The following is a 13,826-nucleotide window of genomic DNA, read 5'->3' on the forward strand; positions in this document are numbered from 1 at the left end:
TTAAAAAAAAAAGATGTCTCACCCATCTCGAGAACACAGGCTGTGGCACAGACGCCCAGGTTAACCTGTTTGCCCCAAGTCAGTTCTTCATCATTACTAAGCTCGCCCAGCCTCCTGATACTAACTCTGTACTATCCCGTTTTCATAAGGCAGGCAAGGTGACCCCAGCAAAACACAAATCAATCATGAAAATTTCCCTGTTCACAATTAATCTAATGACTGCATTAAAGAATCAAATCTCAAGTGTTGAGATAACCAAATTTAGGTGCTTAAAAATAATATGTTGGATTGAATTTCCCTGATAATTCAGGGGTTTGTGGTAGAAAGGTAAGACAGCTACTGCATAGCAAATACCCATTTCTTCCTCTCTAACCAGGATTCAAGGGTTGTTTTTTTTTTTTTTTAGCAATATACCTTTATTGGATCAAGAGAAAGACTCTGGGAAGAGAAGAGAGGGCAAGAGCCCCAAGTCATAAGAGGAAGAAGGAATAGAAAAGGAAGATCACGTGCATTAAGCAGGTCATAGAGGAAATGGGGAACTATGAAATTACGGCAAATTTCAGAGGTGATAGGGCTGTGAACAATATAAGGGTTCCTCTCCAATACACCCAAGAGGAATCTTACCTCTTTTCATATTCCAGCTTTCTTCCATCTTAAACTGAGGTTCTCATGCCTTTTATTTTACTAATCTTGGGCATCCCATTCCTCTTCTGCTCTCCGCCTTTTGAATGCAAACAATTATTCTAATGCACATGTACACAAAATGTTTTTTGAACAATTCCATTCTTTTAGAACGCTTTACAATTGCTCATTCTTTGCAATGATAGAACTTTTTCTTTATAGTACATTCACCTTCATCTTCCAAGTCAATATGTAATATTTTTTTCTATATCACAAAGGATACGTGATTCTATAAAGCAGCACCGTGCAATACTGTTCTGCGATAATGAAATGTTCTAATCTGTACTGTCCAACATGGTAGTCACCAGCCACAAAGCACTACTGACTCTTGAAATGTGAACCCTTTAATGAAATACATTTTTAATTTAAATTAATTTACATTTAAATAGCCACATATGGCTAATTGCTACTGAAATTAGTGCAAAACTATCAAGGAATGTATAATCAATGTGGGGAGATAAGACATGGGCATTTTTAAAAAAGTGTTTGTATCCTGGATTACTTATACATCCTTTTTCTTCCCAAGTTTTAATATAAATTCCAGTTAGTTAACATACAGTATAATATTAGTTTCAGGTGTCTCAAATTTAGTGATTCATCACTTACATACAGCAACCGGTGCTCATTGTAACACATGCATTTCTTAATACTGATCATCTATTTATAAACCCACCTAGCCCCCCCACCTCCCCTCCAGTAACCATCAGTTTGTTCTCTAGTTAAGAGTCGGTTTGCCTCTCTGCCCTCACTCCATATTCATGTTTTGTTTCCTAAATTCCACATGAGTGAAAACATATGGTAGTTGTCTCTGAGTTATTCTGCTTGGCATAATACTTTCTAGCTCCATCCACATCATTGTAAATGGCAAGATTTCATTCTTTTTTATGGCTGAGTAATATGCCATTGTGTGAGAGTGTATGTATCACATCTTTATCCATTCATCAATTATTTATTAATAGGAATGTTTCCCTCATCTCCCATTCAAATAATACCCTCCTTGGGGAAAGATGTTTTTAGGATCTAACTCCACATCATTCTAAATCCAAACCCCGTGATCCAATTAGTCCATGGCCATTTCACCTAATGTAGAGTTTACATACCCTGAGTATGTTAGATGGAGTATGAAGATACCATTTACATATAATTCAGCTAACTTAACACTCATTCCAGAAGGGCAAAGACATTTTGTTTTGTTCACCCCTGTGTCCTTAGCTGATAGAATAATACCAGGTACAAAGGAGGTACTTAAATATTCACCGAATGAACAGAGATTCAATGGAAGGCTGATTCTCAGGTAACTTTGCATAATAAACATTCCCAAAAGTCTGTGAAAGGGTTACCACTTTTCAATTAATCCTCCACACTATCCTAGGGAAACTGAACAGATACATGTGCCCCAAACTCTAGTCCATAATAAACATTCCCAAAAGTCTGTGAAAGGGTTACCACTTTTCAATTAATCCTCCACACTATCCTAGGGAAACTGAACAGATACATGTGCCCCAAACTCTAGTCAAATACTGTTTTTCCCCAATCAACTCTATATTATAAAGATTTCCATTCCTAGTAACATCCAGATACCAATGATCTTATTTCTTTATAATCACAGTAGTGTTTTGCTTCACTTATGATCTCAGACATTCCAGATTAGTTGACAAAAGTGAGCAATCTAATGTAGATGGAAGCTACGATTAATAACATCAGACTATGTCTCTGTATCAACACATAAATATACATACAGGATGAAATTTATCATGCTTTCCCAGTCTCTGCATTCGTATCTCTCTCAAGATATACTTAGCTATATAATGACCTGGAATTTTTGTTCACTGTTTTTCTACCTTGAATATATCTAAGTTTCCTTCCCATAGGTTCTTTTGAGACATAAAATGTGACCTAATTGACCAGTGAAGACACCCCACATTCACCGCAGTTACAAGGTTTTTATTCCCCCGTGCAAAGTTTCTGCTCTCTCTTGAGGGTGCACATCTAGCAAGAGTTTGTTCCAAAAGGACTATGTTCCTATTTGCTAGGAGCCCGCTGATATTTAATGACGTCTGAGGGGTAAAAGAAGACATTTGCAGTGACCAAATTAACAGTGTTTCACTTTTACGTAAGAAGCTGTAACTCTCTGTGGAAGGGTTTTCCACATTTATGAATCTACATATTTCTTTGTGTGTGTTTCTTATGTTTAATAAGGCATGACTTGTAGGAAAAAGCTTTCCCACACCCAGTGTAATTCATAGGATCTCTTTCCTTTATGAGTTCATTAATGGACAATGAGCTGTTGTTTCATAATGAAGGTTTTCCCACATTGACTTCATTTATGGGGTTTCTCTCCTGTGTGCATTTTCTGATATTTAATGAGACCTGACTTCTGAGGACAGGATTTTTAGTCACTACATAGAAAAGAAGTCTTGTTTGTATGAACTCCCTGATGTCATATGGGAGTTATCTTTTGGATGAAGCCTTGTCCACATTCACTGCGTATATAAGTTTTCTCACCAGTACGAGTTGACCGATGTACAATGAAACTCACCTGGGTGAAGCCCTTTCCACAATCATTACACGTATAGGGTTTCTTCCAGGTATGAGCTTTCTGATGTAAAATAAGACGTCCTCTAATGAGAAAGGCTTTGTCACATTTAGTGCATCAATGGGTGTTTTCTCCTCTTTCATTTCTCTCACGTATAATGACTGACTTCCTATAACAGGCTTTGCCACATTCGCCTATATAAGGTTTCTCTCGTGTATGAATGTTCTGGTTCTCAGTGAGCCTAGACTTTGTGGTATGTGCCTTCCCATATGTACTACAGCCATGGAGTTTCTCTCTCCAGTGAATTCTCTCATCTTTAGTGAGCTAAGACTTCCTGATGAAGGATTCCCCACATTCACTGCATATGTGCATTTCTCGGTTTTGTGAGTTCTCTGATGCTCAACAAATGGAAGCCTTAGGGCTGATGGATTTTCCAATTTCAGGCATTTTAGTATGAATTTGATCCTATTTTGTAAGGAGAAAGGATTTCCCATTTCCACCATGCTCAATGGGATGCTCTATTTCACAGCTTCTGTTCTGATAGAATTTAAATTTGATTTTAGTGTTTTTCCATGATTTTGCCTTAAAGGAAAATGATGTCGGTCCAGATGAACAATATTTTCAAAGACATTATGTTCACACATTGTTCCATATTTAGTCATCTTTAGAAATCTCTGGGTGGGGCGCCTGGGTGGCACAGCGGTTAAACGTCTGCCTTCAGCTCAGGGCGTGATCCCGGTGTTATGGGTTCGAGCCCCACATCAGGCTCCTCTGCTATGAGCCTGCTTCTTCCTCTCCCACTCCCCTGCTTGTGTTCCTTCTCTCACTAGCTGTCTCTATCTCTGTCAAATAAATAAATAAAATCTTTAAAAAAAAAAAAAAGAAAAGAAATCTCTGGGTATGCAAGTATCCCTGCAGATGATCATCAACTTCCTCGACTTCTAGGAAAGAAGAGAACAATGAATGCCCAGGTGTGGACTGACCAATCTTTAGTGTTGACTGCATGAGCTCAGGATAAAAGACTCTTTAATAATGTTCCTTATTTCTTGAACACTGGTAAAAACACAATACACAAAAATCAAGTGGCAAAAGCAATAAACATACAGATGAGCTTAATTCACAATGAATATAGAGTCCGCTGCTTTGTAAATAGTGTCTTGCAGAAACATGCAGAAAGAGTAGAAAATAAGAAAGCCACTGTTAGAAGAGAAGATAGAGGTGGAAGGAAAACGTCATCCAAAATTACAAGGGCTGCATTCAGTCATTCCACAAATCCTGATAAAATGTCTGTTAGGTACTGGCTACGGTGCTGGCACTGGAGACACATGAACATATTATTCTCACTGAGCTTACATTGTAGGTAGGGAAAACACAATAAGCAAAGAAGAAAAGGAGGCAGCTGCAAATTATAAGAAGTGGTTTGAAGGAGCAAAGGAGATGAAGAGGGGTGGAGGAAATGAAGATACACTATGGGGTAAGACAAGTCTCACCAGTGAGTTCAAAATGGGGAGGGGAGATAAAGAACATGAGGAATTAAGGTTTACACCTAAATATTTTGCTTGAGTCAAGAGGTAAGTGGAAACTGCCTTCAAGAGGGTGAATGTTACTGAGGTTAAGAATGTGGGGGGGAGGAGGTTAAGATGGCAGAGGAGTAGGGGACCCCTTTTTCAGCCGGTCCCCTGAGTTGAGCTGGATAGGTACCAGAAGCAGGAACATCCACGGAATCAGCCTGAGACGCAGGAAGATACATCTGGATCTCTACAAATGAACATCTCCAGCGCTGAGTATCGAGGTACGAAGCGGGGAGCCGTGAAACCGCGCACAGATATCGGAAGCTAAACAGAAGGGGGAGGGAGCCGCCGTGTCAGGGCGCCGGGAAGCGGTAGCCACCTGCAAGGGGGAGCGGACAGACCGCGGACCCGCACGCTTGAGACAGCAGGCTGAGAAGGGAGCTCCGGGAGCGTACGCGAGAAGGCTGGCGGTTGGCGGGCCACCTGCACGGGGGAGCAGGCAGACTCGCGGACGGCACCCGCGAGACAACAGACTTAGAACGCGAACTCCAGGAGCGCGCGCAGGGCGGCTGGCGGGCCACCTGCACCGGGGAGCGGGCGGACCGCGGACCCGCACTCTGGAAACGGCAGACTGAGTCCGTGAGCCGGGAGCGTGCACCACCAAGCATCTCACGGAGCTCCGGAGCTCCGGTGTGCTCACTGGATCGAGGCTGAGACCGGGAGCTCCGGGAGCGTCCGCGGGGCGGCTGGCGGCTGGAGGGCCACCTGCACGGGGGAGCAGGCGGACTCGCGGTCAGCACCCGTGAGACACCAGACTGAGACGGGGAGCTCCGGGAGCCCGCGCGGGGCGGCTGGCGGCGGGCGGGGTTGGAAACACAAAGGACAGAGACGTGCCGGCCCTGGAAGTGAGGGCTGGGACGCCGGGTGTGGGGCGCACAGCCCGGGATGCTGCAGGGTTGAGCAGCACCAACAGAAACAGAGTTAAAGTGGCCAGAACATCAGTGGAGAACGATCCGCGATCCCTCTGTTCTGAGACAGAGGCTGAATTTCAGCCGCTGCTGCTCTCTCAGAAGAGGCATAGCAAACCGCCAGGGAAAGCCGCCAGAGAACAAAAGCCCGGAAATACCGGCTCACAGGGTGCCCATCCCCATCCCCCCTCGCAAGGGACACAGAGACTCTACCCAAACAGGGTTTTCTGAGTACCTGCAGGCAGGCCCCTCCCCCAGAAGGCAGGCTGAAAAATCAAGAAGCCCACAACCCGGAGCGCCTGAGTGGCGCAGTCACCAAGCACCTGTCTTCGGATTAGGGTGTGATCACAACGCTCCGTAAGGAGTCCTTCATCGGGCTTCTCCACCGGGAACCTGCTTCTTCCTCTCCCACTCCTCTGCTTGGGTTCCCTTTCTTGCTGACTGTCTCTCTCTCTCTCAAATAAATAAATAAACTCTTTAAGGAAGAAGCCCACATCCCTAAGATCTCTATAAAACAAGGGCGCACGGCCTGGGTCCCAGTCAACACTTGGGCTCTGGACAACCCTGCAATCTCTCTTCATCAGAATGACGAGAAGGAGAAGTCCCCCCCAGCAAAGAAAAGATAATGAGTCTGTGGCCTCTGCCACAGAATTGGCCTCGGCCACAGAATTAATACATATGGATGTATCCCAATTATCAGAAATGGAATTCAGAGCAACAATGGTCAAGATGATGAGTAAACTTGAAAAAAGCATCAGAGAAAGCGTTGCTGAGAATATAGAATCCCTAAGGGCAGAAATGAGAGCGAATCTGACAGAAATTAAAAACTCAGTGGGCCAAATACAGTCAAAACTAGAGGCTCTGACGGCCAGGGTCACCGAGGCAGAGGAACGCGTTAGCGAATTGGAGGATGGGTTAGTAGAAGAAAAAACGAAAATAGAAGCTGGTCTTAAAAAAATCCACGCCCACGAATGTAGATTACGGGAGATTACTGACTCTATGAAACGATCCAATGTCAGAATCATCGGCATCCCTGAAGGGGTGGAGAAAAACAGAGGTCTAGAAGAGATATTTGAACAAATTGTAGCTGAAAACTTCCCTAATCTAGCAAGGGAAACAAGCATTCGTGTCCAAGAGGCAGAGAGGACCCCATCCAAGCTCAACCAGGACAAACCTACGCCACGGCATGTCATAGTGCAATTCGCAAATATTAGATCCAAGGATACAGTATTGAAAGCGGCCAGGGCAAAGAAATTTCTCACGTACCAAGGCAAAGGTATCAGGATTACGTCAGACCTGTCTACAGAGACCTGGAATGAGAGAAAGGCTTGGGGGGGCATTTTTAAAGCTCTTTCAGAGAAAAACATGCAGCCAAGGATCCTTTATCCAGCAAAGCTGTCATTCAGAATTGATGGAGAAATAAAGACGTTCCAAAATCGCCAATCATTAACCAATTTCGTAACCACGAAACCAGCCCTACAGGAGATATTAAGGGGGGCTCTATAAAGGTAAAAAGGCCCCAAGAGTGATACAGAGCAGCAAGTCACAACCGATACAAAGACTTTAAAGAGAAATGGCATCATTAAAATCATATCTGTCAATAATCTCTATCAATCTAAATGGCTTAAACTCTCCCATAAAACGCCACAGGGTTGCAGATTGGATAAAAAGACATGACCCATCCATTTGCTGTCTACAAGAGACTCATTTTGAACCCAAAGATGCATTCAGACTTAGAGTAAGGGGATGGAGTACCATCTTCCACGCAAATGGACCTCAAAAGAAAGCTGGAGTAGCAATTCTCATATCAGATAGACTGGATTTTAAACTAGAGGCCATAGAGAGAGATACAGAAGGGCACTATATTATTCTTAAAGGAAGTATTCAACAAGTGGATATGACAATTATTAATATATATGCCCCCAACAGGGGAGCAGCAAGATACACAAGCCAACTCTTAACCAAAATAAAGAGACATATAGATAAGAACACAGTAATAGTAGGGGACCTCAACACCCCACTATCAGAAATAGACAGAACACCCTGGCAAAAACTAAGCAAAGAATCAAAGGCTTTGAATGCCATACTCGACGAGTTGGACCTCATAGATATATATAGAACACTACACCCCAGAACCAAAGAATACTCATTCTATTCAAATGCCCATGGAACATTCTCAAGAATAGATCATGCTCTGGGACACAAAACAGGTCTCAGCCAATACCAAAAGATTGAAATTATCCCCTGCATATTCTCAGACCACAACGCTCTGAAATTGGAACTCAACCACAAGGAAAAACCTGGAAGAAACTCAAACACTTGGAGGCTAAGAACCATCCTGCTCAAGAATGACTCGATAAACCAGGAAATCAAAAAACAAATTAAACAATTTATGGAGACCAACGAGAATGAATACACAACGGTCCAAAACCTATGGGATACTGCAAAGGCAGTCCTAAGGGGGAAATACATAGCCATCCAAGCCTCACTCAAAAGAATAGAAAAATCTAAAATGCAGTTTCTATATTCTCACCTCAAGAAACTGGAACAGCAACAGAGGGACAGGCCTAACCCACTGACAAGGAAGGAGTTGACCAAGATTAGAGCAGAAATCAATGAATTAGAGACCAGAACCACAGTAGAGCAGATCAACAGGACTAGAAGCTGGTTCTTTGAGAGAATCCATAAAATTGATAGACCACTGGCAAAACTTGTCCAAAAACAAAGAGAAAGGACTGAGATTATTAAAATTATGACTGAAAAGGGAGAGGTCACGACCAGCACCATTGAAATTGCAAGGATTATTAGAAACTTTTATCAACAGCTATATGCCAAAAAACTAAACAATCTGGAAGAGATGGAGGCCTTCCTGGAAACCTATAAACTACCAAGACTGAAACAGGAAGAAATAGATTTCTTAAATAGGCCAATTAACTATGAAGAAATTGAGTCAGTGATAAACAACCTTCCAAATAATAAAACTCCAGGCCCAGACGGTTTTCCTGGGGAATTCTACCAAACATTCAAAGAAGAAATAATACCTATTCTCCTAAAGCTATTTCAAAAAATAGAAACAGAAGGAAAGCTACCAAACTCATTCTATGAGGCTAATATTACCTTGATCCCCAAACCAGGCAAAGACCCCCTCAAAAAGGAGAATTACAGACCGATTTCTCTAATGAATATGGATGCCAAAATCCTCAACAAGATCCTTGCTAATAGAATCCAACAGTACATTAAAAGGATTATCCATCATGACCAAGTGGGATTCATACCTGGGATGCAAGCATGGTTCAACACTCGCAAATCAATCAATGTGATACATCATATCAACAAGAAAAGACTCAAGAACCATATGATCCTCTCAATTGATGCAGAAAAAGCATTTGACAAAATACAGCATCCTTTCCTGATTAAAACCCTTCAGAGTGTAGGAATAGAGGGTACATTTCTCAATCTCATAAAAGCCATCTATGAAAAGCCTACTGCAAGCATTATTCTCAATGGGGAAAAGCTGGAAGCCTTTCCCTTAAGATCAGGAACACGACAAGGATGCCCACTCTCGCCACTATTATTCAACATAGTACTAGAAGTCCTTGCAACAGCAATCAGAAGACAAAAAGGGATCAAAGGTATCCAAATCGGCAAAGAAGAAGTCAAACTGTCTCTCTTTGCAGATGACATGATACTCTATATGGAAAACCCAAAGGAATCCACTCCCAAACTATTAGAAGTTATAGAACAATTCAGTAAGGTGGCAGGATACAAAATCAATGCCCAGAAATCAGTTGCATTTCTATACACGAATAACGAGACTGAAGAAAGAGAAATTAGGGAATCCATCCCATTTACAATAACACCAAAAACCATGCGTTACCTTGGAATTAACTTAACCAGAGACGTAAAGGACCTATATGCTAGAAACTATAGATCACTTTTGAAAGATATTGAGGAAGACATAAAAAGATGGAAAAATATTCCATGCTCATGGATTGGAAGAATTAACATAGTTAAAATGTCCATACTACCCAGAGCAATCTACACTTTCAATGCTATCCCGATCAAAATACCGAGGACATTTTTCAAAGAACTGGAACAAATAGTCCTTAAATTTGTATGGAACCAGAAAAGGCCCCGAATCTCCAAGGAACTGTTGAAAAGGAAAAACAAAGCTGGGGGCATCACAATGCCGGATTTCGAGCTGTACTACAAAGCTGTGATCACAAAGACAGCATGGTACTGGCACAAAAACAGACACATCGACCAATGGAACAGAATAGAGAACCCAGAAATGGACCCTCGGCTCTTTGGGCAACTAATCTTTGATAAAGCAGGAAAAAACATCCGGTGGAAAAAAGACAGTCTCTTCAATAAATGGTGCTGGGAAAATTGGACAGCTACATGCAAAAGAATGAAACTTGACCACTCTCTCACACCATACACAAAAATAAACTCCAAATGGATGAAAGACCTCAATGTGAGACAGGAATCCATCAAAATTCTAGAGGAGAACATAGGCAACAACTTCTATGACATCGGCCAGAGCAACCTTTTTCACGACACATCTCCAAAGGCAAGAGAAATAAAAGATAAAATGAACTTATGGGACTTTATCAGGATAAAGAGCTTCTGCACAGCCAAGGAAACAGTCAAAAAAACTAAGAGACAGCCCACGGAATGGGAGAATATATTTGCAAAGGACACCACAGATAAAGGACTGGTATCCAAGATCTACAAAGAACTTCTCAAACTCAATACACGAGAAACAAATAAACAAATCATAAAATGGGCAGAAGATATGAACAGACACTTTTCCAATGAAGACATACAAATGGCTAACAGACACATGAAAAAATGTTCAAAATCATTAGCCATCAGGGAAATTCAAATCAAAACCACACTGAGATACCACCTTACGCCAGTTAGAATGGCAAAGATAGACAAGGCAAGAAACAACAATTGTTGGAGAGGATGTGGAGAAAGGGGATCCCTCCTACATTGTTGGTGGGAATGCAAGTTGGTACAGCCACTCTGGAAAACAGTGTGGAGGTCCCTTAAAAAGTTAAAAATTGAACTACCCTATGACCCAGCCATTGCACTACTGGGTGTTTACCCCAAAGATACAGACGTAGTAAAGAGAAGGGCCATATGCACCCCAATGTTCATAGCTGCATTGTCCACAATAGCCAAATCATGGAAGGAGCCGAGATGCCCTTCAACAGATGACTGGATTAAGAAGCTGTGGTCCATATATACAATGGAATATTACTCAGCTATCAGAAAGAACGAATTCTCAACATTTGCTGCAACATGGACGGCACTGGAGGAGATAATGCTAAGTGAAATAAGTCAAGCAGAGAAAGACAATTATCATATGATTTCTCTCATCTATGGAACATAAGAACTAGGATGATCGGTAGGGGAAGAAAGGGATAAAGAAAAGGGGGGTAATCAGAAGGGGGAATGAAACATGAGAGACTATGGACTATGAGAAACAAACTGAAGACTTCAGAGGGGAGGGGGTGGGGGAATGGGATAGACTGGTGATGGGTAGTAAGGAGGGCACGTATTGCATGGTGCACTGGGTGTTATACGCAACTAATGAAGCATCAAACTTTACATCGGAATCTGGGGATGTACTGTATGGTGATTAACATAATATAATATAATATAATAAAATTTAAAAAAAAGAATGTGGGGGAAATAAGTGGACTTTTAGAAGCATATAAACATTTAGATTTTTAATAGACCATAACGTGCCAATACCCAGTTGGATATATAAATGTTGAGAATTGGCTTGTGTGGACATAGCAGTGTGGGAAACATCAGTATATAAATATTGAAGGATAAGAGATGAGCTGAGGTCATGTTCAGAGAATTCAAGGATTGAAAGAAAGTTGAAGCAGAGGACCAAGATGTTGGTCACTCAAATATTCAGACTTCTGGTTTGGAAGCTCCCACCAAAGGAAACAAATGGATTATGCTGGTCAAGGATAGAAGCAGATGCTTGTTATGAACAAATGGCTCAGAGAGGCAATTCAGAAGGCTGGATCCCCAATGTTTGATTTCGACATATCTATGATACTCTTAGGTGGTCGTCCTGTTTCTAAAATTTACCCTTTTCTTCATTCTGCATAGTACCATCACATTGGCCACATGTTTAGAGAGCAACTCTTATCTCAACCCTCCAACTTTTAGTCTAGCTGAGGTACGTTCCTGAAGAAAGGGGAAAAGATGAGAAACAATGACCATCCAGGAATTTCCAACAGACTGGATGGACACACAGAGTTCTCCAGGGGCAGATGTGCTTCTAAAGATTTTATTTCTTTGAGAGAGAGCATGAGCTAGAGAGAGCAGGAATGGTGGGGAGGGACAGAGAGAGAGGGAGAAGCAGACTCCCCCTCCAAGCCAGCTTGATCCCAGGACCCTGAGATCATGACCTGAGCTGAAGGCAGACACTTAACTGACAGATGTGCTTCTAAACGTGATAAGAAAAACACATTCTGCATGCTGTACCTATATAAATGTAACAACGATCATCTCCCATTTTGATATCCCTAACACACTGATCCCTCATCTTGCAACGGACTGCATCTTCTTCCATAATCCTACATTTATGTCTACATGCTGCTATCAGTTAAGCAGCCTAAAGGACTACTTGCCTCCTTTTGAACCAAGACTCAAGCCAGCTACACATTCAGTTCTTCCTACAACCTCTCGCTGTTCCTTATCATTGCTATACAGTTGCTATCAGGTAGAAATTGAGACTACCCAGAGCTAGAAAAAAACAAAACAACAACAACAACAACAAAAAACCCCTACCATCATGCTACCTCAAANTCCTTATCATTGCTATACAGTTGCTATCAGGTAGAAATTGAGACTACCCAGAGCTAGAAAAAAACAAAACAAAACAACAACAACAAAAAACCCCTACCATCATGCTACCTCAAGTAACTCAATTACTAATACATAAAATCTAGACAGTCAGCATGGCAATAAGTGTTAACATTGCCTTGATTACCCCATTTACCCATTTCCATTCCACTACTTCCCCCACAGAGACCCTGTGACACTAGCGTTCGCATGGCTGGCTTCAGACCAATCTGTGGCAGTCTTGGCCATGGCTTCGCAGATTTCTTACTGTTTATGCCTCCATTCTTTGCCTTTCATTATCTTTTTTTTAAAGATTTTATTTATTTAGAGAAAAAAAATGCGCAAACAAGGGAAGGGGCAGAGGAAGGAGAGAAAGAATCTCAAGCTGACTCTGTGCTGAGCACGAAGTCTAATACAGGGCTCGATCTCATGATCCTGAGATCATGACCTGAGCTGAAATTAAGAGTTGGATGCTTAACTGACTGAGCCACCCAAGCGCCCCACATGATCTTTACTTAAAATCTAGATAAGCTCCCACATATCATGCCATCATTCCCCATGCTCTCTATATAACTGTAGGTTCTATTTCCTCTAGATTTCCACATCTTCAAGATCACATCTTCACTAATCATTTTGACATGTAATCTCAACCTTGAAATCTAGCAGCAATACCTTGTGTTCAAAATCTATATCTCATACAGATTTTCATGTATCCATGTCATATATTCACCACAAAATTCTTTGCTACTAGATAGTATTTTTTGCTTCTGTTGAAATGCAGCATTTTAGCTGTGAGTCACCAAGTCAACTGCCACAACGGCATCCTCTAGAGAACTTTAAATACTGACACCCTCAGACTTGGACCCAAAATCTACTCAACCAGACTGAGAGGGAGAGACCCGGATACATGCCTTATGCACAAAGTCTCCAACAATAGCCCTGGATTTAAGAAATATTTGAAAAATCGATGGATACAGTGTTTTCAAGGCTGCATTTCAATGGTCTGGACACAAAGTACAATGAGAATTCACAGAAGAAAGACACAAGGGAGTGGTCAAAGACCATGTCAGGAAAAGAGAATTTAAAGTTAAAAAAGTACACATACACGCAACTGTAAGAATGGGAAGACAACATGGGGCGCCTGGGTGGCTCAGTCGTTAGGCATCTACCTTCGGCTCGGGGCATGGGATCAAGCCCCGCATCGGGCTCCCTGCTCTGCTGGGAGCCTGCTTCTTCCTCTCCCACTCCCCCTGC

The 13,826-nt window shown here is 42.0% G+C and overlaps 1 protein-coding gene and 1 pseudogene across 7 annotated transcripts in view; both read right to left on the bottom strand.

Annotated features, from left to right (window-relative positions):
* Nucleotides 1–624: 624 nt before the first annotated feature.
* The window catches only part of LOC100480882 (zinc finger protein 613), a 35,784-nt gene continuing 22,582 nt past the window's right edge, over nucleotides 625–13,826 (bottom strand). For 6 of the 7 annotated variants that reach the window (XR_004619157.1, XR_004619159.1, XR_004619162.1 and 3 more), the window contains one exon: nucleotides 625–721. The gene's annotated coding sequence lies outside the window, so the exon portion shown is untranslated. The remainder of the gene's footprint in view (nucleotides 722–13,826) is intronic. The other variant, XR_004619158.1, reaches the window with a different exon arrangement.
* Nucleotides 2,159–13,826, bottom strand: part of LOC100481130 — a 13,223-nt pseudogene continuing 1,555 nt past the window's right edge.

The sequence above is a fragment of the Ailuropoda melanoleuca genome, chromosome 12 (assembly GCF_002007445.2).
Source record: "Ailuropoda melanoleuca isolate Jingjing chromosome 12, ASM200744v2, whole genome shotgun sequence".
In the NCBI taxonomy this organism is placed as follows: Eukaryota; Metazoa; Chordata; class Mammalia; order Carnivora; family Ursidae; genus Ailuropoda; species Ailuropoda melanoleuca.